At 35.4% G+C, this 15,302-nt stretch overlaps 1 protein-coding gene and 2 pseudogenes across 4 annotated transcripts in view; 1 reads left to right on the forward strand and 2 right to left on the reverse strand.

Annotated features, from left to right (window-relative positions):
- Positions 1–15,302, forward strand: part of AUH (AU RNA binding methylglutaconyl-CoA hydratase) — a 176,101-nt gene that overhangs the window by 45,899 nt on the left and 114,900 nt on the right. The gene's annotated exons all lie outside the window — the stretch shown is intronic.
- LOC133098443 (small nucleolar RNA SNORA70) lies at positions 10,107–10,200 on the reverse strand (annotated as a pseudogene).
- Positions 10,245–10,331, reverse strand: LOC133098445 (small nucleolar RNA SNORA70; annotated as a pseudogene).

Consider the following 15,302-nt stretch of genomic DNA (forward strand, 5'->3'; position numbering starts at 1 on the left):
ATTTTACCTTCACTTATTCTTCTTTGATGCACTTTCTTTATGTAGATACAAGTTTCTGACTATAATTTTCCTTCCCTCTAAAGAACTTTTTTTTTTTTTTAATATTTCTTGCAGGGCAAGTCTGTTGGCAACACATTTCCTCAGTTTTTGTTTATCTGATAAAGTTTTTTTTTTAATAAATTTATTTATTTTATTTTTATTTTGGCTGCGTTGGGTCTTCGTTGCTGCGTGTGGGCTTTCTCTAGTTGCAGCAAGTGGGGGCTACTCTTCGTTGCGGTGCATGGGCTTCTCATTGCAGTGGCTTCTTTTGTTGCAGAGCACTGGCTCTAGGCGCGCGGGCTCAGTAGTTGTGGCTCATGGGCTCTAGAGAGGCGCAGGCTTAGTAGTTGTGGCGCACGGGCTTAGTTGCTCCGCGGCATGTGGGATCTTCCTGGACCAGGGCTCGAACCCATGCCCCCTGCATTGGCAGGCAGATTCTTAACCACTGCGCCACCAGGGAAGCCCCTCTGATAAAGTTTTTATTTCTCCTTCGCTTTTGAAGGATAATTTCACAGGTACAGAATTCTAGGTTTGGTATTCTTTTTCTCTCAACACTTTAAATATTTCACTCCACTCCTTGCTTGCATGGTTTCTGAGGAGATGTCAGATGTAATTCTTATCTTTGTTCTTTTATAGGTAAGATGTATTTTTCCTCTGGCTTCTTTCAGAATTTATGTTTGACTTTTGGTAGCTTGAAAATATGCCTAGGTGGTTTTTTTTTTATTTGTTGGTTGCTTGGTTTTTGCATTGGTGTTCTTGGTGTTCTCTGCCTGGTTTTCGCTGAGCTTTCTGGATCTGTGGTTTGGTGTCTGACATAAATCTGGGGAAATTCTCAGTCATAATTGTTCCAGATTATACCTTTTGTAGTTGTCCCTCAGTCCTTTGATGTTGGTGTTTTTGTTTTTGTTTTTTGTTTTTCAGTCTTTGTTCCCTTTTTCAGCTTTGGAATCTATTGTGACATCCTCAAGCTCAGAGATTGCTTCCTCAGCTCTGTCCTGTCTACTGAGAAGATCATCAAAGCCAGTGTTCATTTCTTTTACAAAGTTTTTGATCTCTAGCATCTCTTTTTTGTTTCTTTCTTAGGGTTTCCATCTCTGCTTGCATTGCCCATCTGTTCTTGCATGCTGTCTGCTTTATTCATTGGAGCCCTTTCATGCTGTCTGCTTTATTCATTATAGCCCTTAACAATTTGTTTCAAATTCCTGGTTTATAATTCCAACATGTCTGCTACGTCTGGTTCTGGTGCTTGGTCTGTCTCTTTAAATTGTGTTTTTGTGATTTGGTATGCCTTTTAATATTTTCTTGATAGCCTGACATGATGTACTGGGTAAAGGCTGTGAATAGGCCTTTAGTAATGTGGTAAGGTGCTGCGGGGAGGGGAAGTGTTCTATTGTGCTATGATTAGTTCTCAGGCTTTTAGTGAGCCTATGCCTCTGAACTGTGAACTTCACAAGTGTTTCTCAGGGTTTTTTTGCCCCCTTAGGTGGGACTGGATGACTAGAGTGGGCTGGAGTTTGGTATTTCCCTTCCTCCAGGTCAATTAGGCTTTGGTTTATCAGTTTTCCCTGAAGTCAGGCCTTGTTAAGAATAGAGTGCTCTGGTATTTCAAAATGGTTTCTTTGCCCCTTCCTCTGTCAGAAGGAGGAGGGGATTTTTCACCAGTATTTATTTTGAGAAGCTGGTTAGGCTCTTGGAGGTAAATCTCAGAAAACTGTGGGGTACCCCTAGAGTTTTTAACCCTCAGAGTTGTTCCTACTGAGCCTCCAGCAGTTCATCAATTACAGTTCAGGTTTTCTGACCCTGGCAGTGGTTTCCACTGCCCCTGAGTCTCTGCTCTGGTATGTTGTGATTCTCTGTATCTGCCCGTTTGTTTCTTCAGTCTTGGGAGCAGTGGTTTGCCCTGTGTCCTCCTCACCTCTCTTTCAGATCCTAGAAGAGTTGTTGATTCAGTCTATTCAGCTTTTTACTTGTTGTTAGGACAGAGTGACAACTTCCAAGCTCCTTGTATGTGGAACCAGAAACTGTAAGTCCCTGTAAGTTTTTATAGATTGAAATTTTATGTTTAATTGGATAAAAGATGGTTTCAGATCCAGGATGAAGAAATCTAAGCTAAAAGTATTTGAGAATTTAGTGTTGCTATTAAAGTTTTAGAAGCTATGAAGGTAGTCATAACAAGAAGATTATGTTCCTGAACCTTATTTGGTTCTCTCCCATGCTAAACCTTGGCTAGAAATTCCCTGTAATAATTAGGGCTAACCAATGCCCTCACCAATGAAGATCCCATTCCTTGAGAACAGATGTAGAGTGAATCTGACCCATTTGTTATCATTTGTAATACATCATCTAGTAGATAATAAGCATCAGATGGGAATCTCTCAGCTTCAGGTTACGGAAAAATTGATTCAAGTTGACTTAAACTACAAGGTAGTTAGGATTGCTCCAATTCAGTGATTCTGGGCTGTTATGAAATTCCTTTGGCTTCACTGTCTTCTATATGCCACCTTCATCCAGCTTGGTAGCCTGAAGCTTCAGTAGTTCAGGGCCTCCTATCCGTGTATGACCATGTTGAAATGAAGAGAAGAGAACACTTTTGCCCAAATCCAAGCTGGAACCCTCAGATTGATCTTGATTTGACTTCTCAGGGGAAGAAACTATGCTGATTTGCTATGGGAATGGATTTAACTTCTTTCAAAGTACATGGAATTGGGGGGGCGGTAGAGGCAGACAACAGAACAAAAATAAGGCCACCTTTAGGAAGTGGGAGGAGGGCGGTAGATGCTAAGTAGACAGCCAATATTCATGAGTTTTAAAATTCCTACTATAAACTGTCTTCATTAGGGTCCAGCTATAAAGAAAACACATGGATTTCTTTCATTTATTCATTTATTTATTCATCAGATTTCTTGGAGGAGAGCCTGTCATGGGCTAGGTACTATTCTAGGATCTGGGAATACAGCAGTAAGTAAGACAGAAATCACCTGCTCTTGTGGAGCCTCCATAGGCATGGGGGTAGGGGAGGCAGTGAAAAAAGAAATTAACGTAAATGTGTACTGTGTCAGATGAATGCTCTGAATCCAGATAAAACTGGGCAAGAAGAATGAGTTCTTGTGGCTGGCGTGGAGGATTGCTGTTTCATATATGGTGAAGAGGGAAGACCTCTCTGAGAAGGAGATAAATAAGTAGAGCCCTGGAAGAAGTGAACTAGTCCTGAAGAAGTTCACTGGAAGAAGTGAGCTTCCCTTGTGGATACCTGGGGAAGAGTGTTTTAGGCAGAGAGGTAAGCAAGAATGGAGCCTGGAGGCAACATCATACTTTGCAAGATAATGGGAGAGCAAGAATGTTAGTGTCTCTGGAGCTGAGTGGACAAGATGAGTTCTAGGAGATGATGTCACAGAAGTGGTAGGAGTCCAAGTGACAGAGAATTTTCACTTCTACTTTGAGTGAAAAGAGAATCTGGGATGTTTTAAGCTAAGGAGTGACCTGAAAAGACTTAAGTTTTAAAAGGCTTGCTCTGGCTGTGTGTTGAGAATAGACTGTTCCAGAACTTCTGTCTTTGATCCCCTGCATTTAAGATCATACTTGGATCAGTGTAGTAGTGGAGGTGGTGAAAAATTGTTGGATTCTACATGTATTTTGAAGGTGGAGACATGGATTTACTGATGAAAAGGAAGGGGTATGAGGGAGAAGAATCAAGGTTGACTCTATTTTGATGGGAACATTGGAAGGATGGGGTTACCATTAACTGAGGAGTGGAAGAATGCAAGAGGAGCATATTCTGGGGAGGAAATTTAATAGTTGGGGGAGGGGAGGGTTTATTGTGTTTATAAGATGCATATTAGACATTCAACTGGATATGTCTAATAGGCAGCTGAATTTAGGAGTCTGTAGTTAGTTCATGGTAGAGGTCTGGGCTTGAGGTAAAAATTTTGACATCATTGGTATACAGGTGGTATTTAAACTTCTGAGTAAATGAAATAAGAACAAGTAAAACAGTCAATCCAGAAGATGGTTAAAAAATAGGGAGGGAGATGGAGGGAGAAAAAAAAGAACTAATGGGCTAAATATCCTAAAATGCAATTGTAGAAATAAATTCAAATTTATTACTTATCATAGTGAATGTAAGTGTACTAAATTCTTAAATTAGAAGACAAGCAACGGCTGGCTTAAGAAAAGTTATCGCTAAGCTGCTTATAAGAAACACCTAAAGCATAAGGACATTGAAAGTTGAAGAGTAGAAAAAGATATACCAGTCTAATACTGACTAAAAGAAAGCTGGTATAACTATATTGATATCAAATGAAATAGACTTTAAAACAAATTTTTATTAGAGATAGTAATTATTAGAGATAAAGAAGGTCACTACATAATCATAGAAGATTCAATTTCCCTTGTAGATATGATGATTCCCAGCTTTTTTGCTGTTAGAAACAGCCTCAAAATATACGTGCAAAAATTGATATCGCCCTGAGGAAAAATGGACAAATCCACCACCATAATGGGAATTTTTAGCACTTTTCTTAGTTGATGATAGATTAAACAAGGAAAAAGTAAGTCTATAGGAGATTTGAATACGTCATTTAGTAAACTTAACCCTTATATCGTCAGAGTCCCCTGGACCCAGATTTAATTTACTAGTTTCTTTTTTGAACAATTTTGCTTGTATGGATTGATGTTTTATGACTTTCATTCTTTCTTAGAGGTCTTCTGAAGAACAGAAAATTTACTTTAAAAAAGAAAATTAAAACTCCTTTTCTCGCAGTTACTGTATGGGTTCATTGGAACTTTTTATGAATCTAAGATGCTGTGGGTTCTTACCTCATATCACTATCTTTATATTGGTAATTTCATCATCCTAGGAATGATTTTTATCATTACTCTTTAATTATTCCCAACTATGCTAAGAAAAAAAATAAGAAAATGGAAGAAAGATGGAATTGTCTAGAAAGATTTTGTAGAGGTCAAATCATTGCTATTGCATTATCTTTTTTTTTTTTATTGCATTGCCTCAAGAGTTGCACATATTTTAAGAAAATATAACTGAAGTCTGGAGGTACCATCTTTGTAGTCATTCTTTTAGTTATCACTGAACACAGTTGAGAATTTAGAATTTTTCATTTTCTACACATAATGGTACAAGAGTAGAAAAGTTGACAGAGGAAGACATTTCACAGTTATTAGATGGGTAAAATAATGGTCAAAAGAGACAGCAGACTGTAGGCCCTAATCATGGTGGTGAACTTGATCGTATGAGTGAAATCTTAGACTGTGAGTCATCAGATGACAATATCCTAGATGAATTTTCTCGAACTCAAGAACTGATGAGTGAGCAGTATATTTCTGTGGTTTCTATAAAGGAAGTATGAAATTTGCATCCAGTTAGTCATTAGGTAGGAAGGACTTCACCATGCAGTATTTTGTGTATCTTGTGACAAGAAGTTGGACTATTCAGTTTTTCCAAAAAAGATATGTGACATATTCTTGCATTTCATATGATGATGTACATGAGCATTTACTTGATACAGCTTGTAATTGAAGAGTGTTGAAGGCAGGTGTGTATACAGAGGTGACAGGAAGGGACTATATGGTGTAGAAAAGAAAACAAATCATTGATCATTCTGATAGATGTTTATAAATCTAAAAATGAATATTTACAATCAGGGAACAATGAATATGGCTGTCCTCAACAAGTTTATGAGCCATCCAAATTTTCAAAAGCACAGCATTTCTACAATGCAAGTTCAGGAAGAAGTAATGATCATTTAGTAGAGCTATATTTGAAATCTGGAATCAGATTTTATAAAACTGTATGTCCCAGGTTCATGTGTGTCAGTTGATGACCAATTTCATTCAAATGATATAACCCTTTTCATATGTGTTTATGTGTGTATGTGTGTGTGATATATGTAAGTATGTGAGTGTATATATGCATACACTATGCATTTGTAGGTATGTATATGTATAATATACATATGTGCACATACCAGGAAAATATAAAAATATATGGATTTTATGTATTTAAATTTTGACTAAAATTTCCAACTAATTTGATTTTTTATCGTCCTTTTATTTTTCTGTAAATTATTTATAAAATGACCTAAATATTAAATAAAATATTAATACAAAGAGTCTATCAGCCCAGCTGATAAAGGGTGTTGATTATTTTTCCTGGCCTACTGAGGGTTAATGTAATGTACCTGTGTGGATCATTGCCCTCAGCAGTTGATGACTGTGCATCTCTTTTAAGCACACATGGAATATTCATGAAAATTAACCATCTGCTTGGCTGTAAAACCTGCACAGATTTCAAAGGCTGAATTCTGTGACTACAGGCAGTTAAGATACAAGTCATTTACAAAAGGTAATTAGAAAAAGTCCCCTACAGTGGGGAATTTAAAATAACTTCTAAATAACTTACAGCTCAACAAAGGAATCTTAATGGAAATTAGAACATATTCAGAATTAAATTCTAACAAAATACTTTAAAAGTTGTGTAATATAGTTTAGATTGTACTTTAAGAAAGAATAAATGCTCAAGATGAATAAACTAAGAATCCAATTTTTAAAAATGACAAAAGTGACTACAGAATAAACCCAGATAGGGTAGAAGGAAAGAACTGAAGATGAACATAAACTTATGACTTGGAAAAATACACAGTAAGTAATAGGATAATAAAGTCCAAAGTTGGTTCTTCAAAAGTCAAATAGTCAAATTTCTGACAAGATTTATCAAGGGTGAGGGAATAACTAAACAATATTCAGATTGAAAAAGGATCTCATAGGTATAAACTTCACAGAGGTTAATCTGGTAAGATAATATTAAGAATAACTGATGTCAGTGAATTTGAAATTTTAAGTGGAATAGGTAAATTATTAGAAAATAGAACTTAACCAAAACTGACTTAAGAAATCGAAAACCTGACTAGTCCCGTAACAATGAGAACACTTGGTCTCCATGACTGCAGAGGAACATTCTATCCAGACATTTCATGGAACAGATAATTCCAGTCTCACATATATTCTTTGATAAGTTAAAAAAAGAAAGACCCTTTCTCAGCTGCTTTTCTGAGGCTAGAATAACCTTGATACAACCACCATACAAGAGCAGTACAGGAGAGGAGAACAGACACATCTTCTGGTTTTAGATAGACACCTCCCCAGGACACAGGGAGCATCTGTTCCGTCTGGTGCTTTTTGGAGGTTAAGATGCAGATTGAGCCACCTGGAAATCCTGGCTTATCTTGACCTGATGTTTTGGTTGGATGGAGGAGATGAAAGCCTATTTGGAGCAGGAGCAAAAAAGACCAGGGTGCTTTGGATTGATAGTACATGTACATAAACTGGAACAATTGTGAAATGATGACTTTGTTCACTGCACAGTAATGTTCTACAAAACTGAGACATTTCATCTTTTACTACTAAGAAAAATGCAGCTTAAAGCTACCATTTCTCACCCGTTAGATGAGCAGAACTTACTAAGTGTGGCAATACCAGGCACTGGTAATGATGTGGAGCAATGCACTGCTGGTGATAATGTATGGAGGTGGAATTACTTTGGAAAAACAATTTGGTATTAACTTTTAAAGATCATTTTCACTTCACATGACCCAGCACCTGCACTCCGAGGGAAATGACTTAAAGCAATTATCCCCCAGACTGAGGTTGGGTTTTCCTCTAGGCATTCAGGAGATACAGATTGTTTAAAAGGGACCTAGCTGATAACTTGTATGTACTTTTTTGTAGAACTTTTCAGACTGATCTGCAGGTTAAGTTACTCTTTACCATCTTCTCTTTCATAGTTGCTCTTCTTGCACTTTACAGTAGTCAATCCTGATTTTGCCTTTTTTTGCTTCCTTGACCCAGGGAGGAAGAAAGCTCTGAATTGCTATAAAAGGGGTATTTTAAAATACTAATGTTGAAAATTTCAACTAGGATCCTATTCTTACTCTGGCAGTTTCCAATTCATTGCTTTCAGCATAATTTAAGGACAGTAAAGTTTTTATGGAATTGTTAAATGCTTCTTGATTACTATGTGATTTTTCAAGAGCTGGCTCTAAAGGAGTTGAAAGAATTAGGTGACATTGCTGAAGTATTCTAGCAATAAATGATTTTCATGCATAGATATATGAAATAATAGAAGGAGGGAAGGTAGTCTTATCTATCTCATTGAGATACATTTCCCAAAAAAGTTTACTTTTAATATCTAGTTGTTATCAGATTTGTAATATATTTATGCTTCAATCAATTTTATGCTAATAATACTTGTAATGAAAAGTCAGTCCAGAGGAAAACTTCTAAACTTAGTGCTTCATGGTTACAGGGAATTTAATAAAAATTAATTCAGTTTAAACAATATATATGTTTTGTTGCAAAGAAATATGACAGTGGTCAAAAGAAAAATTTTAAGCATAAAAGCTGATTGCATCAGAAAAAAATCGCAGCAAAGTGTTGTAGAAATACAACACTTCATAAAGTTGTTCATAAAGAAAATAAATGACGTAGTATTTCTTATCGTTAAACAAGGATTTGTTTCTTGTTTCAGACATGAATGATGTTGAGAGTCAAGTCACTGTGGTATGTAGATTGCACTGGATGCATTGACAGTGGTATATATCAGTTGTATTTTAAGCTGCCAGTGTTTATAGTGTACTGCAATCCTTGCAACTATTTAAATTATGAAAAATTTTAGATGTCAATATAAAACTGTTCAAGGGAGTGCATCGTTTTTCAAAATTCTTTTTAGCTGTAATGGGAACAAAAAATGTTGAAGGCCACTGACTTGGAGCATTAGCTCTCAAGGGGGATGGTAACACTCATTGGGGAAGATATTAGAATTTAGGGGGACATTTTTGCTTGTCACAATGACTGAGGGGGCTTTACTCTCATTTGGTTATTGGGGGACAAGGAAGCTAGGTATCCTGCAATGTACAACAAAGAATATTATCATTGTTTTCCATAACTTTTCTACTCACTGGACTAGTCTGCGACAAAGATAAATAGGTAGAAATTTACTACATAGTAATCCTAAAGCATATTCAAAAGAAGGAATTTATTAAAAAAAGTCCAAGGATTTTAGGAGAGGACCATTTTAGTGGGCAATATTTAAATGAACTATATTCTCTCAGAATTGTTAAATAATATATTAACTCCATGCATTGTCTACTTGGGGTATTTACGTTTCTGATCACTACATATTTAGTTGAAAAGAGTTTGCGGTAGATACTGCAAAAGCAATACAAATAATTAAAAATATGTAACTTAGAACCAAATATTAAATTATCAGGAATATATGGACTACAGAGATCTTACTGAATTTTATTATACTTTCTCAGTAAGACCAGTGTGATCATACTATTTAATATTGTAATGTGGTTCACAACTTTACTTCCCTCTGCACTCTAGATTCACACTTTCCTGTTATTTTTACTCCCAAACATTTATCACTTTTTATCTTGGTTATTTATTATATTTATTTTTTAGTATCTTTTTGTCCCCCTTGTTTAGAGACATAGTGTAAGAGGAGAGGGTGGGAGACAGAAAGAGCAGCCCTTTTGAGGAGTTTGGCTTTAAAAAAAAAGAGGAGAGAAATTGGTGGTAGCTGGAGCAGGTAATGTGTATGGAGTCAGGATTTTTTTTTGTCATTTTTTTTCATTTGTTTTTTGGGCAGGAAAGTTGGATTTATTGGTGGGCGTGAGTAAGGAAGGGAAAGCACCACGGCTTTCATGAGTGCAGGGTCTGCCATTTGTCCAGGGGGCCCACGATTAGGGATGTATTTGACCCGTAGTCATCCAGGATGATCCACTTTTCTGCCACCATGTCTTCAGATTCATCCACTTCTTGGATGTGGATGTGGATGTGGATCTTCTGGGGCCCAGAAACTTGAACTTGGCCCTGTGTGGGGCCTTAATCACTTGCTCCTTGTTCTGCAGTTTGGTGCAGATGGACGTGCTGACTTGGCCAGTGTGGACCCTGGCCACTGCGTGCTGGGGCTTTCCAAAGGCACCCTGCATACCTGTCTGGAGCCTAGATTGGGGACAGCATGATGCCAGACATGAATGTCCACTGGTAAGGGCTGTCTCGAAGGTCCTTAAGGGCAACCCATACAAGCAACAGGCTGCATGCACTACCAGGGAAGCTGCTTTTTTTTTTTTTTTAGTGCCTTAGTTATCTGGTTTTTTTTTTTTTTTTTAACATCTTTATTGGAGTATAATTGCTTTACAGTGGTGTGTGAGGCTGCTTTTTGCAGCCATTGCACACCAGGCCTCCACAGAGAAAAGAGGCCTGATTGGCTGCAGAAGGAATTTTTTTTTTTAACGTAAATTTTTAAATTGAATTATAATGTACATAGGGAAAATTGCACAAACTGTAAGTAATAAATTTCTGCAAAATGAACTCACCTGTGCAATCACCACCCAAATTAAGAAATGAACACTGCCATAACCAGCACACCATAATTCATCCCTTATGCTTCCTCCTATTGTTAACCATCTCTCACCCAAAAGATAGTGGAGGTTTTTCTGATTTTTATTACCAAATACTAATTTTGCCTGTTTTCAAACTTTATGTAACTGGAATTATCCAGCATGTATCTTTTAAGGTTGACTTCTTCTCAACACGTTTGTGGGATTCAGTATGTACTGTTCATCTAGGAATAGTATATTCGTATTTGTGGGAATATTTCACAGTTTATTCATTTTGCTGTTGATGAATGTTTGGGTTATTGCTGGTTTCAGCTATTCTGAATAATGCTTCTGTGAATATGCTTATACGTGTCCTTTAGTGTACATATCATGTGTTTCTGTTGGGTGTGTATACTTGGGGTGGAATTGCTTTCCAAAGTGATTTTTTTTTTACCAATTTTACTCCCAGCAGCATTAAATCAGAGTTCTCATTGCTCTATACCTTCACCAACACTTTAGCACTGTACTGCTTATAAAACTATCTGTGTTTGTAATCGGTGTTTCCTTGATGATTAGTCATGTTGTATTCCTTTTCATCTCTTTATTAGCCAATGTTATATTCTCTTCTGTGAATTATCTGTATGAATCTTTTGCCTATATTTTATAGTTGGGTTATTTATATTTTTCTTCCCGATTTATAGTTCTTTACATGCACAGGACACATGTATTTAAGATACCATTTCCCACTCTTTTACTTGTATATTCACTCACTTAATGATGTCCTTTGATGAACAGAAGTTTTTAATTTTAAAGAACTCTAGTGTTTTCCTTTTAAAAGTGTTGGAAAAACCTTTTAAAAATCTTTGTCTATACCAAAATCTTGAAGATATCTGGATATTTTCATTTAGAAGTTATTTGTTTTACCTTTCAAATTTAGGCTGTAATGCACCATTAACTGATTTGTTTGTGTATATGATATGAAGGGTCAAGAATTGTTTTTCCCCATATGAACCTTCAGTGGTCCCAGCCCCATTTATTGGAATGTTCCAGCAGTGCCATCTTTGTCATAAATCAAGCAGGTCTTTTCTGGACTTGCTATTCTGTTCCATTGCTCTGTTTCTCTATCTTTGAGCCAGTGTCACATTTTCTTAATTACTGTAGTTTTATAATACATCTTATTTTAATATAAATTCTCCAGCTTTTTCTTCTTCAAGATTATCTTGACTATTATTGGGCCTTTGCATATCCACTTTGTCAATTTCTAAAAAGCATTGGGATTTTGATTGGAACCACATCGAATCTATTAATTTGGAGAGAATTTACATCTTTTAGTATGGAATCTTCTAACACATGAAATGATATATTCCTCCATTTATTTAGGACTTCTTTAATTTAGATTTTGTAGGTTTTTGTGTCAAGATTTTATACATCTTTTATTAGATTTATTCCTTGGCTTTTTGATTTTTGAATGTTAATATAAATGGTATCTTTTTAAAATTTCACAAATTTCTTTTGCTAGTACATAGAAAGTTGATTTTTTTATATTGAACCTATATCCAGCAACCTTACTAAATTCACTTATTTTTATGGTTTGTAAATTCTTTTGGATATTCTTCATGTATAATTAAGTCATCTGCTAATGATGGAAGTTTTATTTTTTTCCTTCTGTTCCTTGTGATTAAAAAATTTTTCTTATTACACAAACTAGTACATCTGTTCCCATCTGTAGAAGTGATAAAGAATACTTGTCTCATTCTTGATCTCTGAGAGGAAGTAATTGACCATTAAAGGTGGTGTTAGGTATTTTGTAATTACTCTTTATAAAATCAAAAAGATTCTTTTCTTTGCTATGAATTTTTAATTAATAATGAGTGTTAATTAGAGAGGACACCAAAAGTACAAGTAATAAAAGAGAAAAATTGATAAATTGGACTTCATTAAAATTAAACTTCAAAAAACCATCAAGAATCATCAAAAGATAAGCCACAGATAGGGAGAAAATATTGTGAATCATATTTCTGAAAAAGGACTTGTATCCAAGATATAACTCTTACAACCCAGTAAGAGTAAAATAAATTATCCATCAAAAAAATGAGCAAAAGATTTGAATAGACATTTCACTCAAGAAACTGTATGAATGGCTAATAAGCACCTTGAAAAGATGCTAACCTCATTAGTCATTAGGGAAATGCAAATTTAAAACCATAATAAATACCACTTCATGTCCACTAAAATGGCTGTGATAAAAGGGCAGACTAGTGTTGGTGACCTTGTAGGACAACAGAGACCCTTAGGCATTGCTGATAGGAATGTAAAGTGGTGCAGCCACTATGGAAAACAGTGGCAGGTTTTTTTTCTTCTTTCCTTTTTTAAGTTAAATAGAAATTTACAATATAGCCCAGCAATTCCACTCTATCCAAGACAAGTGAAAAAATTTCTCTACACAAAGACTTGTATGCAGACGTTCATGGTAGTATTTTTCATAATAGCCAAAAAAGTAGAAACAACCCAAATGTCCATCAACCAATGAATGGATAAACAAAATGTCTGTCCCTACAATGAAATACTATTTGGTAATAAAAAGATAAAAAGTACTGATTCATCTTTATATCATGGATGAACCTGAAAAACACTACGCTATGTGAAAGAAAGAAACAGAAGACCATATATTATATGAGTTTATTTATATGAAATGTTCAGAAAAGGCAAAATTATAGGAAAATATCAGTAGATTAGTTTGGGGCTAGAGGTGAGAACAGGGAGTGACTGCATATGGGTGTTAGGGATCTTTTTTGTGATAATGGAAATGTTCTAAAACTGGGTTGTGGTGATGGTTGTACAACTCTGTAAATTTACTTAAAAAATATTGAATTGTGTATTTTAAATGACTGAATTTTATTTTATGTAAATTATACCTCAGTGAAGATGTTAAAGAATGAGTGTTGAATTTTATCAACTGCTTTTCTGCAACCTACTGAAAATTTATATGATTTTCACCTTTCTCAATTACGTAAATTAAAAATTTCATAAATTAAAAAATTTAATATTAAAAATTTAAGTCCAGTCATAAATCTTGGACTGAGTATAAATTGGTCTTGATATATTTTATTTATGTTACTACTAGGCATGATACACTGATACTTTGTTTAGGATTTTTTGAGACTTTATTTATGAGAAAAATTGGCCTGTCATGTTTTTTTCTTACAATGTTCTTTTCAAGTTTTTGTTTTGCTGTTCTCCATGTAAGCATTTTTAAGATTGATGGTAAATGTTTTTCATTATATGTTTGGAAGAATTTACTATTGGAGCCATATGGGCATGCAGTTTTCTTTGTAGGAAAGTTTTTAATTACATATTCAATTTCTTTAATATGTATTTGTGTTTTCAGATTTTCTATTTCTTTGTCAGTTTTAATAAGTTGTGTTTTCCTAGGAATTTGTTCATTTCCTGTCGTTTTTCAAATCCATTGGGCCAAAATTTTTAATAATATTGTTTTATTGTCTGTAAAATCCTTAGTATTACCCTCCTTTTCATTCTCGATTGGGACTTGTGCCTTCTCTGATTATCTGTGATGAGTCTTGCTAAAAGGTCTATCATTTATTTTAGTTTTTTTCCAAAGAACCAACTATTTTGATTTTTCTCTCGCACATTTGTTTTCTATTTAAAAGTTTTTTTTGCTCCAGTTTCTACTTTGGGATTAATTTTTTCCTATTTTTTACTTCTTGATAGGAATATTTGAAAGGATATTTGAGTGCTTGCTTTATCAGTTACTGTGAAAGGTCTGTTAAAATCCACTGTGGTTGTAGACCTGGCAGTTTTTCATTTTAGTTCTGTTAGTTTTTGCTTTATGTATTTTGGGGCTGTCTTTTTTATGTATGCCAATTTAGAATTCTTATGGCTTTTTTAATGGATCATCATATTTATTATTATAAAATAACCCTCTAGCTTGAGTGATGTTTCTTGCCTTACTTCTCTTTTGTCAGAGATGAAGATAACTTTACAAGTTTTCTTTTGCTTAGTGTTTGCAAGTTTTTTACCCTTTTACTTTAACCAGTCTGTGCCCTTATATTTTAAGACATATCACTTGTAAGGAGTATAAAATAAGATTTAAAACTCTACTCTCATAATCTGCTTGAAGAATTCCCTGTAGTGTTTCTTTTCGCATGGGTCTGCTGGTGACAAATTGTTGTTTGTGGATGTGTGTGTCTGTGAGTGGGTGTGTAAAATGTCTTTATTTCACCATCATTTTGAAGGATAGGTTTGATTTGTTTGGAATTCTAGATTGGCAGTAATTTTCTTTCTTCACTTTAAAGATACTCATTTTCTCTCCCATACCATTGTGTGGATAAAGCTGCATTCCGTAACGAAACACATCTTCTACACTTCTCTGCTGGGACTAGTGTGCAGTTAATGGGCCACACGTGTTAAGAGCAAACCTTGATTCCCTTTAGGTCCTGGCATGGCTTCCAGCAGCCTAGTCTCTTTAACCTGAGTGTGGTTTTCAAAGCCTGCTGTGTGGTCACAGGGGCAAAATGTTGGTAAAGACCCCCCATCGGAGCTCTAGTTAGTGTGTTAGAGGGTACCCTAATGGTGCCCTGAGGCCGGAGGACGTGATGGATCCCATGATGCAGTTACAGGGGCTTCTTCAGGACCACCTCATCCAGCGTCCCTATCTGTCCCATCAGCTTTCACTTCTTCATTGCTTTGGCTCCTCTTTCGTCTGTTCCCTTCCCCCATACCACACTACATTTAGCTACTTTTATTAACCAATATGTATTAGCTAACATGCACTAGGCAACATTTTATATTCTCAATTTAAAATTATATTCTTAATGTTAAATGACAGTGAGTTGAACCATTATTTCT

Source organism: Eubalaena glacialis, chromosome 9, assembly GCF_028564815.1.
Source record: "Eubalaena glacialis isolate mEubGla1 chromosome 9, mEubGla1.1.hap2.+ XY, whole genome shotgun sequence".
Lineage (NCBI taxonomy): Eukaryota > Metazoa > Chordata > Mammalia > Artiodactyla > Balaenidae > Eubalaena > Eubalaena glacialis.